This window comes from Geotrypetes seraphini, chromosome 8 (genome assembly GCF_902459505.1).
Source record: "Geotrypetes seraphini chromosome 8, aGeoSer1.1, whole genome shotgun sequence".
NCBI classification, from domain to species: domain Eukaryota; kingdom Metazoa; phylum Chordata; class Amphibia; order Gymnophiona; family Dermophiidae; genus Geotrypetes; species Geotrypetes seraphini.
In genome coordinates, this window is record NC_047091.1 from 55,615,426 (window position 1) to 55,628,408 (window position 12,983).

The window sequence follows — 12,983 nt, forward strand, 5'->3', positions numbered from 1 at the left end:
CCTTCCTAAAAAGATTATATCCCGGTATGTTTGCATCCCATCCATGTGATTCACTGAACCATGTCTCTGTGATAGCGACAATATCTAGATCTGCCTTTAACATCAGGGCTTGCAGATCATGAACTTTGTTGCTTAGACTGTCCACTATTTTGTCTTACAACCCTTGTCACCACTAATTTTTAATCAGGATCCTCAGCAGCACCACTTAGAGCTCAATTTATCTCATTGCTCTAAGGTTTATGTGTCAACTCGTCATCGGGTCCCATTTTTTCTATTTAATCTTGTTTGTCTGTTTAATTTTGACTTTAACTTTTATGTATGTTGAACTTATTTTAAAAGTACTTTAAGCATATACTATACTTAGCTTAAATCGTGTGGTCTCTAGCTAGGGATTTAAATGGCAACATGTTTTGCTTTCTCAAGGCTTAACCCCTATCTGTTATACCGCCAGGAACTGTGACCACTAAGTCTTTAGTCTCAGGGCAGCCCATCTATGTGGAGCTGAAACTCTCTTCTTTTCTACCACTCCCCTTTCCTTGCATAAAAACACAGTCCATAGCAGGGACTTGGAATAAATTTCAAGACTAACAGGAATGCCAAGGGTGGCTCATCCCAAATCTGGAGATTTAAGACCAATAAATGAGGTTTTCCCCCCAGGGCCCCAGCTATATCTAAATCCAGCTGTGGTAGATGTACATGCCAAAAACGAACATATTTTTAATTAGTAAATAGAAAAATAAATAAGGAAAAAAGTTTTTAACATCTGACTTGACCAGTCTGAAAAGCACTTTGTCATCTATGTGCTTTGCCAACTCTCTCTCTCTGTTTCTCTCCCCATTGGAAGAGCAGCGCCGGGACTCAGGCCTGGAACAGCGTAGCCACACCTCATGGTGACATCATGCGGTTGCATGGAGCATTGAAAGAGCCCAGTTTTATGATGGAGGTCCACACATACTTCCTTATTGCGCTGATGGAGCAAGAGTGTTCCTTTGTGCGGTCTTTAGGCAGGACTATAAAGTTCTTTTAGGGATAGCATATAGTATAATTGCTATTTATGATGGGTCAAGAGAAATATGAGGACCTGCCCTGTTGTTAATTTACTAGGGATGGTAGATGGTTAAGGGAAATTCCCCTTATCCAGTTTTCATACCCAGAAGAGAATTAGTAATATTGATATATATTTAAAAATCTATATACCATATATTACCTATATTGTTTCCATAGTAACAAACATAAAATGTTAAACAAACATATATAGTTCAGTTGTTAAAAAATAACACTCTTAAAAATGATCGATAAACATCAAAAATCTTCAAATCCAGTTGATCAGTGCTAGTTCAGTCAGGAATAAGGTTCCCATTCTTTTCAATTTGGTTCAATATAAATTGCCTAATATTATGTGTGTAATAGAATCATGTATGTTAGCAGATGATATGGTTATTTTAAAATTAGTTATATCCACCAGGATATTCTGTGGTTTTTCCAACCACATTTAAATAGATGGAGGGTTCTGATTGTATATAAGAATAAATGGATATTTATGAAAAAAGTATTGCCTCTTGTAGAGAGGGCTTAGAACTCTTTGACTTAATATCTACATCTTTGAATATTTTGTTATTTTATGGTGCACTAGGGATTTTTTTATTTTAATTATTCCCCTTTTATTGAATTTTTAAATCTCATTTATTAATACATGCTGCAAAACAAATTAAGAAAATGAAGGAAAATACATAAGGCACACTAACAGATTTAGCACACACTAATTGTTTTGGTGTATGCTAACATTTAGCACGCGCTAATCGTTAATGTGCGTGCTAAATCAATTAGTGCACGCTAAATCAGTTAGCACGCCTTAGTAAAAGATGGGGTAAATCACCTACAATTAAAGAAAATTTCAACATATAGCCCACGCATACACTGCAAACAGGTAATGGCTAATTATATTACTCCTCAAGATAATCTACAAAAATTAAGAATTAATTAATTGAAAAACAGGTTTATACAACAATAAAGGTTCCAAGTGAGAGGGGTCCTGAAAAATATATCTATTATTCCTATAATTTATCAGGCATTTACAGGGAAATCTAAGGAAAAATGTTGTCACCACAGCCAAAAACTTAGGGGGTCTTTTACTAAGGTGCGCTAGCCGATTTAGCGCATGCTAAATGCTAATGCACCCATTATATTCTATGGATGTGTTAACATTTATTAGCGTGTGCTAAATCAGCAAAGGGGGGAGAGGGGGGCAGATGCTGAATGAAAGGAGGTGAGAGAGGGGCACATGCTGAATGGAAGTGGGATGAGAGAAGACAGCAGACTTTGGAAGGAAGTGGGGAGGAGAGAGAAACAAGGGCACATGTTGGATTGGGGGAAGAGGATATAGTTAGATACTGGAAGGGGTGAGGGAAAGAGGTGGCATGCTATAGGTAGACACAATAAAGAGGGAAATTGAGGACTGAATAGTAAGAAAAAATTTAGTCAGAGGCAGAAAATAAATTGAGAAGGAAGACCAGGGAAGAGAAGAGAGGGAGAGAGATGCCATAGCATGAGGGAAAGGGAAGACACAGTTACCAGAACTGGGGGGAAGAGATAGAGATGCTAAAATCTGTTGGGAGGGAGAGATGGAAGGGAAGAAGACAGATGTCACAACATGGGGAAAGCGGAGGGTAGTAGATTGATGGGAGGAGGGGGAGAGATGGAAAGGGAGAGGCAGACTGTGTCTGAAAGAGGCTTAGAAAGAGAGCAGATACCATATGGAAGAGGCAGAGAGAGGGCAGACAGTGGAGGGAAAGAAGAAAATGATGAGAAGATGAGGAAAGCAGAAACCAGACAACAAAGGTAGAAAAAAAATTATATTTCTTTCTTTTTTTGCTTTAGAATAAATTATTATTGTAGCTGTGTTGATAAACGTTTATAAATAGAAAATGGATATAAGGTGATCCTTTTTATTGGACTAATTTTAATACATTTTTTACTAATTCAGAGACCAAAATTCCCTTGTTCAGGTCAGTACAGGGATACTGAAACAGTAATCTAGTTTACTGACCTGAAGAAAGAGGTTTTAACCTGTGAAAGTTAATTGAGAAATGTATTAGTCCAATAAAATGGTGGGCACTAAATTTTCTTCCTGCTATGCCCCATGCCTCCTACCCAAATGCAAAATATAAATTGGAGGGCTTCCCAAAGCCCTGACAGCTGAAGATCTCTTCCTCTAGGAAGGAAGAGGGGATTTGTTCAGAGATGTTTAGGAGTTGCATAGAAGAAAAACTGTACACTGGCACTGGTATGATAATCTTTGTTGTTTATTTTGAATTTTAAAATAAAAGAAAAAAAAATCAATTGGAAATGAAGAAGTAAATAAGAAAATGAGTAAATAAATGGAGGCATGGGGCAGGGGGCCCAGTATACTTGTGTGCCTAGGGTCCCTCGAAGAATTAATCCTGCCCTGCCCCTCCTCTTTAGTTTCCTTAGAACCTTTTAATGTATAGTAGATATTCTCAACTGACAATGTGTCAGCTTTGAAATATTGTACAGTACATCCTTCATATACATTTTCAACTGTTCTAATGGAGCTAAATAATGAGTCACTGGGGAATTCAGTATTCAGATTCCTACTATAAAATCAATATTTCATAGTTGACGATTATGTAAGCAAGTACTGTCTTTAACAAAGGAAACAGCAGCAGCTGGTAGTGTCTGTATAGATTTCCCCATCTTCATTATATTCACATCAACATCACATATCCTTTTTTCAACCTCGGAGAACTTAATAGCTCCTGCCTGGGAAAACTGACATAATGAAGCATCTTCATGTCATTCTTTAAAGAGAGAGGGAAGAATTGGAGTATGAATGGCCACAACCACTGACCCACAAACTTTGCTTTGAAGAATGCTGGTGTAGAAGGACTGAGGTTGAAATAGACACTAGAAAATGACATGGGATTATTTCCCGCGGTTATCTGCGGGGATGGGGACGGTGATGAATTTTGTCACCGTTTCATTCTCTACTTTCCATGTAAGAAGTTTTAGTGAGCAAGTCAAGAGTGGTTTGAAGGGAGATTTCATAAGTGCAGAAAGAATGACAGTGAGGTCCAAGGCAATAGACGGAGTTTTGAGAGGAGGCTTGGTAAAGTCCTTTCATGAATTTGGAAAACAAGGAATGAACAGATAATGTTCTCTTTTCCAATGGAGAATGAAAAGCAGCGAGGGTGCTGAGATGAGCCAAACTGAGTTAGGCCTAGATTCACTAAACTCACCTTTCCGATCCAATCCGTGGGCGATCTGTGGCCGAGTCTTGCCAGGCAACCGATTCACTTAAAGAATCCCCATGCAAATGATCTGATCGGACACACGCCCACAAGCGATTCCACGGATCACTGCAGAGCGGTCCAGATGCATGCGCAGACCATCCTCTCTGCCTGGAGATGCGATCCACGCATGCTCTTGCTCTCCACACAAGCTTGAGGTCAAAACAGAAGGGGGGGGTGGCTGCACTCGCTGGCCCCACGAGAATCATTTCAAGGACACGCTTTGCAGCCAGACTGGAACAACTAAGCAGAACACACCTTAGTGCAGCCCCGTTTTAATACCACGGGTTAAAAACATGGGTTTGCAGAGAGGCAGGGCAGCAGAGAGCAGGGTGCTTTTTGCACAAGGGAGATGTTTTTTATTTTGATGGTTTCAGGGCTGCAGGGCTGGGATTTAAGGGCAGCAGAGAGCAGGACAGTCAGCAAGGATGTGAGCGATTGGTCCTCAGCAGTCATTTCTTTTTGGATCAGCAGCCCAATCGGTGTTCCTTCGTTGGTTTAGTGAATCGCTGCCTTCTTCTTTGCATGCCATTTCCCCTCATTTGCATGTGCGGATCAGATTGGGTGCAGATCTGATCGGCCAGGTTAGTGAATCAGATCGGGGTCGGAGAAGGCTCGCAAAGCTTAGTTAATCTAGCCCTTAGTCTTTAGGCCAGAATTGGATAGATGAAGAATGTATTTCAGAACAGAAGGAAGTGGGTAAGTGATGAGGTGGAAATCACACCAGACAGTGAAGCAAGACCATTTGGAATGGCAGCATCATTGGGTGAAGGGATTACTGGATTCTTCAATGATAGCTGATACTAAAGCACAGTGAAGGCATTTGTTTGTTCATGTACCATGCTGTGAGTGCTAATGAGCATAGATTGGGATGGAGGAGAGATCCTTTGTTCTTTGTGAGCAATGTTAGAAACAGTTGGTTTGACATGTTCCTGAACAGTGAGCTTTAGGAGGAGAGGGAACCATGGTTCACATGGCCAACAGGGTGCAATGAGGATCATGGTGGCCTGATCTTGGCAAAGTATGAGTAGAATTTTCCCGATAAGAGGTATTAAATGGAATGCATATAGGAATTTTTTCCCCAGTTTAGTAGACTCCAGACAATTGGGAGCATACAATGTGGAGCAGAAGAGCAGAAGTTTGTGGTTGTGGGGAGAAGCAAAGAGGTCTGTGTCTAGGGTCTCCAATTGGAGAAGATCAATCATAAGATAGATGTGTTTAGAGGCTATTCATGTGGCTGACGGAGTCTGCTTTCCTGCAAAATAAACTGCTCTGTGAAGTATAACGTGAGGAATAGCCCAAGACCAGAAAGGATAAAATCCAGGGTCTCCTTGTTTGTTCAAGTGGAACATGATGACTTGATTTCTGTGCAGGACTATTTGATTTCAAAGGAGGTCCTGGAATGTGTGGAGAGCATTGAGAATTGCTTAGAGCTCCAGGAGATTGATATAGAGTTGTCTCATGAGAAGTCTAGACTCCATGAATGTGGAGGCTTTCGAGGTACGCTCCACAGTCTAGCATTGAAGTGTCTGTGGTGAGAAGCTTCTGGTGAGGAGATGTATTTCATCTGACAAAAAAATTTCATTCAAGCAGTCTTTTAAAATTCTGTATGTTCTGTTGCTGACGAATGTACTCGGGGAGATTTGTTCCATTCCCTAGGCCCTATACAATGGAATATACTATCCCTCGACTGTTAGCCTCAGCTCTTCTACAGATGGGAATTTGCAGCTCTAATTGTTCTACAGATTAAAGTGGACGAGACGGAACACGTGGCAGAATGCTCTCAACAAGATGTTTAGGAATGGTTAGTAATATCTTAAAGCGAATCCTATCCATCAACTTCAACTAATACAAACTCACATAATATTCTGTCATGTGTTCCCATCCCCCCAACCTAAACAAAGTTCTGATCACTGAATTTTGGGCTACCTGGTGCGCACACAACACCGACATCCAGGAGTACCAAACTAGTATCTATGGTACAATTGAAAAGACCAAGATGTTTGAGCTTTTGATAGAGTTGTCATGTAGTCATTGTGCTTTTTAATCTTATGAAACACGTGGGGAAACTGGAGGCGGAGAGGGGGGTTTAATAAGTAGGTAAGGATGCTGGACACTGTGGTGGTGAGGGGGAAGACTATAGGTTGGTAGGTAAGAAAAGGGACATGCTGGAACTGGGGGCAGAGCATGGGGGAGGTTGGGGGAGAAGCTTGGCTTCCCAAACAAAAAGGCATTTTGCTGCCCCTGATCCAGAAACATGTCCAGAACCTGTTTAAATCCCACTGTATCGGTTGCTTTTACTGCATAGTCTCAACAGATCCCACAGTTTAATTACTTTGTGAAAAAAAAAATGTTCTGTAATTGTTTTTGTGTTGATAATGATAATGGGTATTTATACATTAACCTGCTACTCTTCCTAAACATAGGTTCAGAGGTTTACGTCAAAGAAGGGGAAAACATCTGTTTTCAACTTCATCAGTAATTAAATAAACCAAAAAACAATATTATAAAATTACAACAGAAATTTTGAAAACAAAGAAACCTTCAAACGTTTACAAAAGAGACTATATGATGGACAAGATCTTATTTCTGCTGGTAGCAAGTTCCATAATTTGTTTGCTTGATATTTAAAAGATTTTATATAACAGCTTTACAATACAACACCTTTATAAGATGGGAAATTGTAATATACCCAAATTTCATGTTCTTTGACTATGCGAGCAACTTAGTAATGTTATTAGCAGCGTCATACTAATTGAACAGCAACCTTCCCAAAATTTATAAACAAAACAGCAAATTTTAAAATAAGCGTGTGCATTTACAGCCAGCCAGTACAAATCAATCAATAGTGCAGATACATGATCAACTCTAGCTTTATAAAATATAGGCCTGGCTGCCATGTTTTGGATTAATGACTGTTTCCTAATTAACTGTTCTAATCCATTCATCATAATTTTTCACACGGCATATAATTAAGTTGTAGATTCTGTTGCTGGAAGATGTGCTCAAAGCAATTAACAGCACCATTTGAAAAAGGATTGGAGAAATTCCTGGAGGACAGGTCCCAAAAAAAATTACGGGAAAACCATTGCTCATCCCTAGAAATGAGCTATGAGAAACAGATCTCTACTTTATGGCCGAGTTAGACCTGTATATCTAGTGCTGGGCAATATCATTGGTGATCACTGGAAGCTATCCAGGTGCTGCCGATATTTAGTGCTGGTACCCGAATAACTAATTGGTCATGGTTAGGACTTCTTTTTATGCAGTTCTAGTCACCTTATTATGGTGTATAGTTATCCAGCTGCATGCAGTGAATATTAGCAGTGTTCTCTTAACTTAAAGGTTTGCCCTGACTCCAGCCCTGGACCTGCCATAGCTCTAGTTATTGTGGTGGTCAGACAGAAATTCTGTGGAACTATCTGATTAAATGCTGGTATTATGCCATGACCTAGTTGGGTCTGTTTTGAATCTCTAAACAAACTGTACATTGTAATTTTCATCTTTTTTTGAAAGTTGTGACTTTTCTTTACAGGTCCGCTCCGAAATTCTTAGCAAACAGTATATTTGGTAATTTCGATTTCCTAAAGTCTCTGTACTCTGTACTCTTCTACATATTGTAAATCGCTGAATGTCCAGCTCTCTTGAATGTAAACCGCCTAGAAGTCGCAAGATTGTGGCGGTATAGAAGAATAAAGTTATTATTATTATTAACTGGGTAGGAGTCTCTCCTGCTCAGTTAAATAATGCTGTATATCTGCCCTGTAAATATTTGCATATTTGTGACCCTCTCTGTGAAAAGGTAACTAAATTGCAGATCCAAAATGTTGAGAGTGGCTGATTTTTCTTGTCTCAGGTCCATAAGCAGTCTGCAAAATTTTATGTTTTAATTTCTGTAATGTTGATTTTTATAAATAAATGAATGGGTTGGGCTATTGTATTGCAAATTGTGTGCTCTAACATAATTCATTAAAGCCTCATTTTTTGCTTCTGGTGACTTTAGTTACTCTTTCCCAATGATGGTCACCTTTAACTAAACTTATACAAGGATAAAGAAGGTAACTTAGTAGAACAACAGCATAAGCCTTCTGGTTCATAACAAGAAATACTGTATATAGAGGTTTTCTTTCTTGGGTTGATTGGGCAACATCCAGGAAAACCCAAATTCTCTGCACTGCCACTTCCCCCCACCCCTAATCCTGAGAGAAAACTAAGGAATCCAGCACAGTGACCTCTTGTGATGGTCCCCTAACTCCTACCTAGAAGCAAATTTCACATCTCCCTTAAGAACACAAACACACTCATGCTATAGTGATAAAATATAGATTAATAAGCAATCTATCTCACTATGCAGATGTCAAACCAAAGCCACTTCAAATACTAGCTAATGAGAACAATAAACTCCCAACAGTATAGACTGATGGGGACCTAAATCAGAGTGTTCTTCTTGAACTGAGGAAAATTTTACAGCAGTAGAAATTTGCAAACTCTCAGGTATCTGAAAATTGTTCCCCATGAAATTTTTACCTTGTAGTATTGGTAGAATCAAAAGCTGGATGGGATAGAAGCAGTCAGAGCAAAAGCCTCTGCAAGTTCTGTCTTCTCTCCTTCGTATGCTCTTTATACTGTATGACTAACAGATTTCTGTTATCCACCTTCTGTACGCAAGTTCTTCTATTTGTACAGAGATTTGGACACAAGCCACACTGTATGAGTTCCAAAGTCTTGCATTGCTTGGTTAAGTTTATTTTATTGAACTGTGGGCTTCATTTTAAAGCTTGGCAGATCCACGACTACCCTCCTCTTTATGCAAATTGTCTAAATGCTAAGCTTCATTTGAGCGGATGAACAAAAGGCTAAACTAAGGATAAGTTTGTGTATTGCACAATTATAAAACCAGCAGCAAAAATCTGTTCTGTGGCAGGTTGTAACTTCCTGCAACTTCTGGAAGGAAATCAATTCCACTGAAGAAAGTGTGGAATCCATCGGACTATACTGGAGCATTTATGGAACTTTGCCCTTGCCTTCCAGAGTAAGGGGAATCAAGGCTGACCCTATGCATAGGCGGCAATAGTTTTTTTTACACACAGCTCTGCTCCCTTTGTAATCTTTCCTCCTGGAGATGTTAACTGTGAGTACAATGAACCCCTGCCCTGAAGTTTGGGTCCAGAATCCTTGCAACTTCCTTTTCCAAGTTTATTCATGTCTTACTATCCCGCACCAAGGGTAAAAACCTTCTGAGCAGCTTACAATCTAAAATCATTTCAAACAGTATACAAATAAGGTTAAAAGCAGAACTACAATTTTTATAGGAAAATAGGGAGGAGAATACATTAGGCTACAACTTCTTATGTCTTGCAGAGCATTCTTAGAAACCTAATGCCATTATTTATTTTTATAAGCGTCAAGATATTGAAGGGAATAGACTTAGTAGAGAAAGAGTTATTGTTCACCCTCTCCGAGAGAACGAGAGGGCACTCTCTAAAGTTAAAAGGGGATAGATTCCGTACAAATGTAAGGAAGTTCTTCTTCACCCACAGAGTAGTAGAAATCTGGAACGCTCTTCCGGAGGCTGTTATAGGGGAAAGCACCCTCCAGGGATTCAAGAAAAGGTTAGAGAAGTTCCTGCTGAACCAGAACGTATGCAGGTAAGGCTAGACTCAAATAGGGCACTGGTCTTTAACTTTAGGGCTGCCGCATGAGCGGACTGCTGGGCACGATGGACCACTGGTCTGACCAAGCAGCGGCAATTCTTATGTTCCAAAGTTGTGGACCTTTTACTGGAAAAGTAACAGTTCTAATATAAGAACATAAGAAGTTGCCTCCGCTGAGGCAGACCATAGGTCCATCCTGCCCAGCGGTCCGCTCCCGCGGCGGCCCATCAGGCCCATCGCCTGAGTAGTGGTCTATACCTATCTATACCCTTCAATCCCTTTTTCTTCTAGGAATCTATCCAAACCTTCTTTGAAACCATTTAATGTTTTGTTGTCTACAACAGCCTCTGGAAGCACGTTCCATGTATCCACCACCCTCTGAGTGAAAAAGAACTTCCTAGCGTTTGTTCTAAACCTGTCCCCTTTCAATTTCTCCGAGTGCCCCCTTGTACTTGTGGTGCCCCTTAATTTGAAAAATCTGTCCCTGTCTACTTTTTCTATGCCCTTCAGGATCTTGAAGGTTTCTATCATGTCTCCTCTAAGTCTCCGCTTTTCCAGTGAGAAAAGTCCCAACTGCTTCAATCTGTCGGTATATGGGAGATTTTCCATTCCCTTTATCAGTTTAGTTGCTCTTCTTTGTACTCCTTCAAGTACTGCCATGTTCATGAACAATTTCTCTATATGGTGGAACAATAAGATGTTTTGATTTTATGATCTAAGAGATCTTGAAGGTGTATATGGGATCAGAAAATGTGCGAGATACAAAGGTTCACCTGTCATTAATACTTTGAAAGTCAGTAGGAGTATTTTGTAAATTATGCAGTAAGGAATTGGGAGCCAATGGAGTGCTTTCAAAAATGGGGTAATATGATCAAAATTTTGAATATTAAATTATTAACCAAATGGATGTATTTTGAATTTTCTGAAGTTTTTGAATGTTTTTTTTTATGTATCCCAGCATAAAAAGCATTATATTAGTCTAATTGTTGAATCACTAGTTAGTGTACCAGTATATTCTAAGCTTCTGGCAAAAGAGAGCAAACAGATCAAATTACCATATACACTCGAATATAAGTCAGTCTGAATATAAGTCAAGAACACCATTTTACCCCCCAAAAGGAGGAAAAATGGTTGACTTGAATATAAGATGGGAGCTTAATATTCAAGTGCCCTGCCCTGCCAGGATCTGCTCCCAGTGTCTCATCTGCTAGGTTCTGTACTCAGCCCCCTTCCCTCCATGCCCTGCAAGATTCTGTACTCAGCCCCCTTCCCTACCAGGCCCTCAACCCAGTCCCCTGCCCTACCAGGCTCTGAACCCAGCCCGTTCCTTGCCAGGCTCTAAACCAAGCCCCCCCTCACTCCCTGCCCGGCTCTGTACCCTGTCCACTCTCCCTGCCAGGCTCTGTACCTTGTCTCCTCTCCCTGCCAGACTGCACCCTGTCCTACCTTCCTTCCCTATACCCTTTTCCCTCTCTAGTTGTCTAGTGGTAGGCTGGGACTAACAATTACCCCCTCCCTTCTTCCCTTCCTCCGTAGCGTACCTTTTCCCTGGTGGTCCAGCGGTGTATCCTGCGTTGAACCCCTCCTGCCAATCTCAGTGTTCAGCACACTGGGACCAGCACACTCTTGCCGATCTCGTGGATAGTACACTGGGACCGGCATGCAGGAGCGAGCTTTTCGAGCTCCTGCCCACCCCTGCACCACTCCTGAATGGCTGCCGCAAGAGCTGTGAGAACTGCGAGTCCCGCAAGAACTGGTGGCAGAATTTCAGGGAGCAGTGCAGGGCCGGACGGGAGCTTGAAAAGCTCACTCCTGCATGTCGGCCTGGATGTATCACTGGCTGCTGGCCGTGAGATAGGCAGGAGGGGTTTAGGTCAGGATACACCACTGGACCACCAGGCAGTAGGTAAGTGACGAAGGGAGGGGGGGGGGTTAATTGTTAGTATCAGCCGGGACTGGAGACGGGAGAGATCTCTCCTGTTCCAGCCTAACGGCAGGCATGCAGCAAGTCTGGGAGGGTGTCAGGTGGTCACTGGTGATTACCCAAATATAGGACGAGACTCCCATTTGAGTAAATAATAATAATAACTTTATTTTTGTATACCGCAAATACCACAAGCAGTTCAGAGAGGTTTACAGAGGAAGAGACTGTACACAGACAGCGATGTTACAGAAAATATTTTCAAATTACATTGGTGAGTCGAGAGAGGTTAGGTATATCCGGAAGAATATCAGGAATTCAAAAGTATTTCAGAGGTACAACAAGGCATGAAGGAGTCAGAGAAATTTATCAAAGAGATAGGTTTTAAAGAGATTGATTTCCTAAAGGATTGGTAGTAGGGTGTATTTGAAATGAGGGTGGTTAGGCATTTATTCCATTTGCCTGCTTGGAATGACAGTGCTCTATCAAGGAGTCTCTTGTAGATACAGCCTTTCAGGGAGGGGAAGGCAAACAGATAGGCATTGTGTGTGCGAGTAGTGCTTGGAAATACAAAGTGGTGTGACATGTAGATTGGGGATAAGGCTGTTATGGTTTTGAAGCAAAGGCAGGCAAATTTGACGATGACCCTTTCCTCCATCGGCAACCAGTGAAGTTTTCTGTAGAACGGGCTTACATGATCTGACTTTTTAAGACCATAAATGAGACGGACGGCAGTATTCTGGATGATTCTCAGGCGTTTGATGGTCTTCTTAAAGGATCCCAGGTATATGATATTGCAGTAATCTAAGGTGCTTAAGATTAGAGACTGAACCAGCAAGCGAAAGGAGAGGAAGTCAAAATAGTGTTTGATGGTACGGAGTTTCCAGAGGGTGCGAAAGCATTTTTTAATCCGAGCATTGGTATGGTCTTCAAAAGTCAGGCATCAATCCAGGATGACTCCAAGGATTTTGATGGTAGGATTGATTGGGTAAATTAACCCATTTAATTTCAAAGATGTATTCGTTAGCTTGTGGTTAGGGCTTGCCAGGAAGAGCTTGGTTTTTTTCAGGGTTCAATTTTAGTTTGAATTGTACAGAAATA

At 40.9% G+C, this 12,983-nt stretch overlaps 1 protein-coding gene across 1 annotated transcript in view; it reads right to left on the reverse strand.

Moving 5' to 3' along the window:
- LOC117365633 (cytochrome P450 2F2-like) overlaps positions 1–9,060 on the reverse strand; it is a 102,775-nt gene extending 93,715 nt beyond the window's left edge. Inside the window, exon 1 of the mRNA XM_033956222.1 lies at positions 8,835–9,060. The gene's annotated coding sequence lies outside the window, so the exon portion shown is untranslated. The remainder of the gene's footprint in view (positions 1–8,834) is intronic.
- Between the last annotated feature and the right edge of the window lie 3,923 nt (positions 9,061–12,983).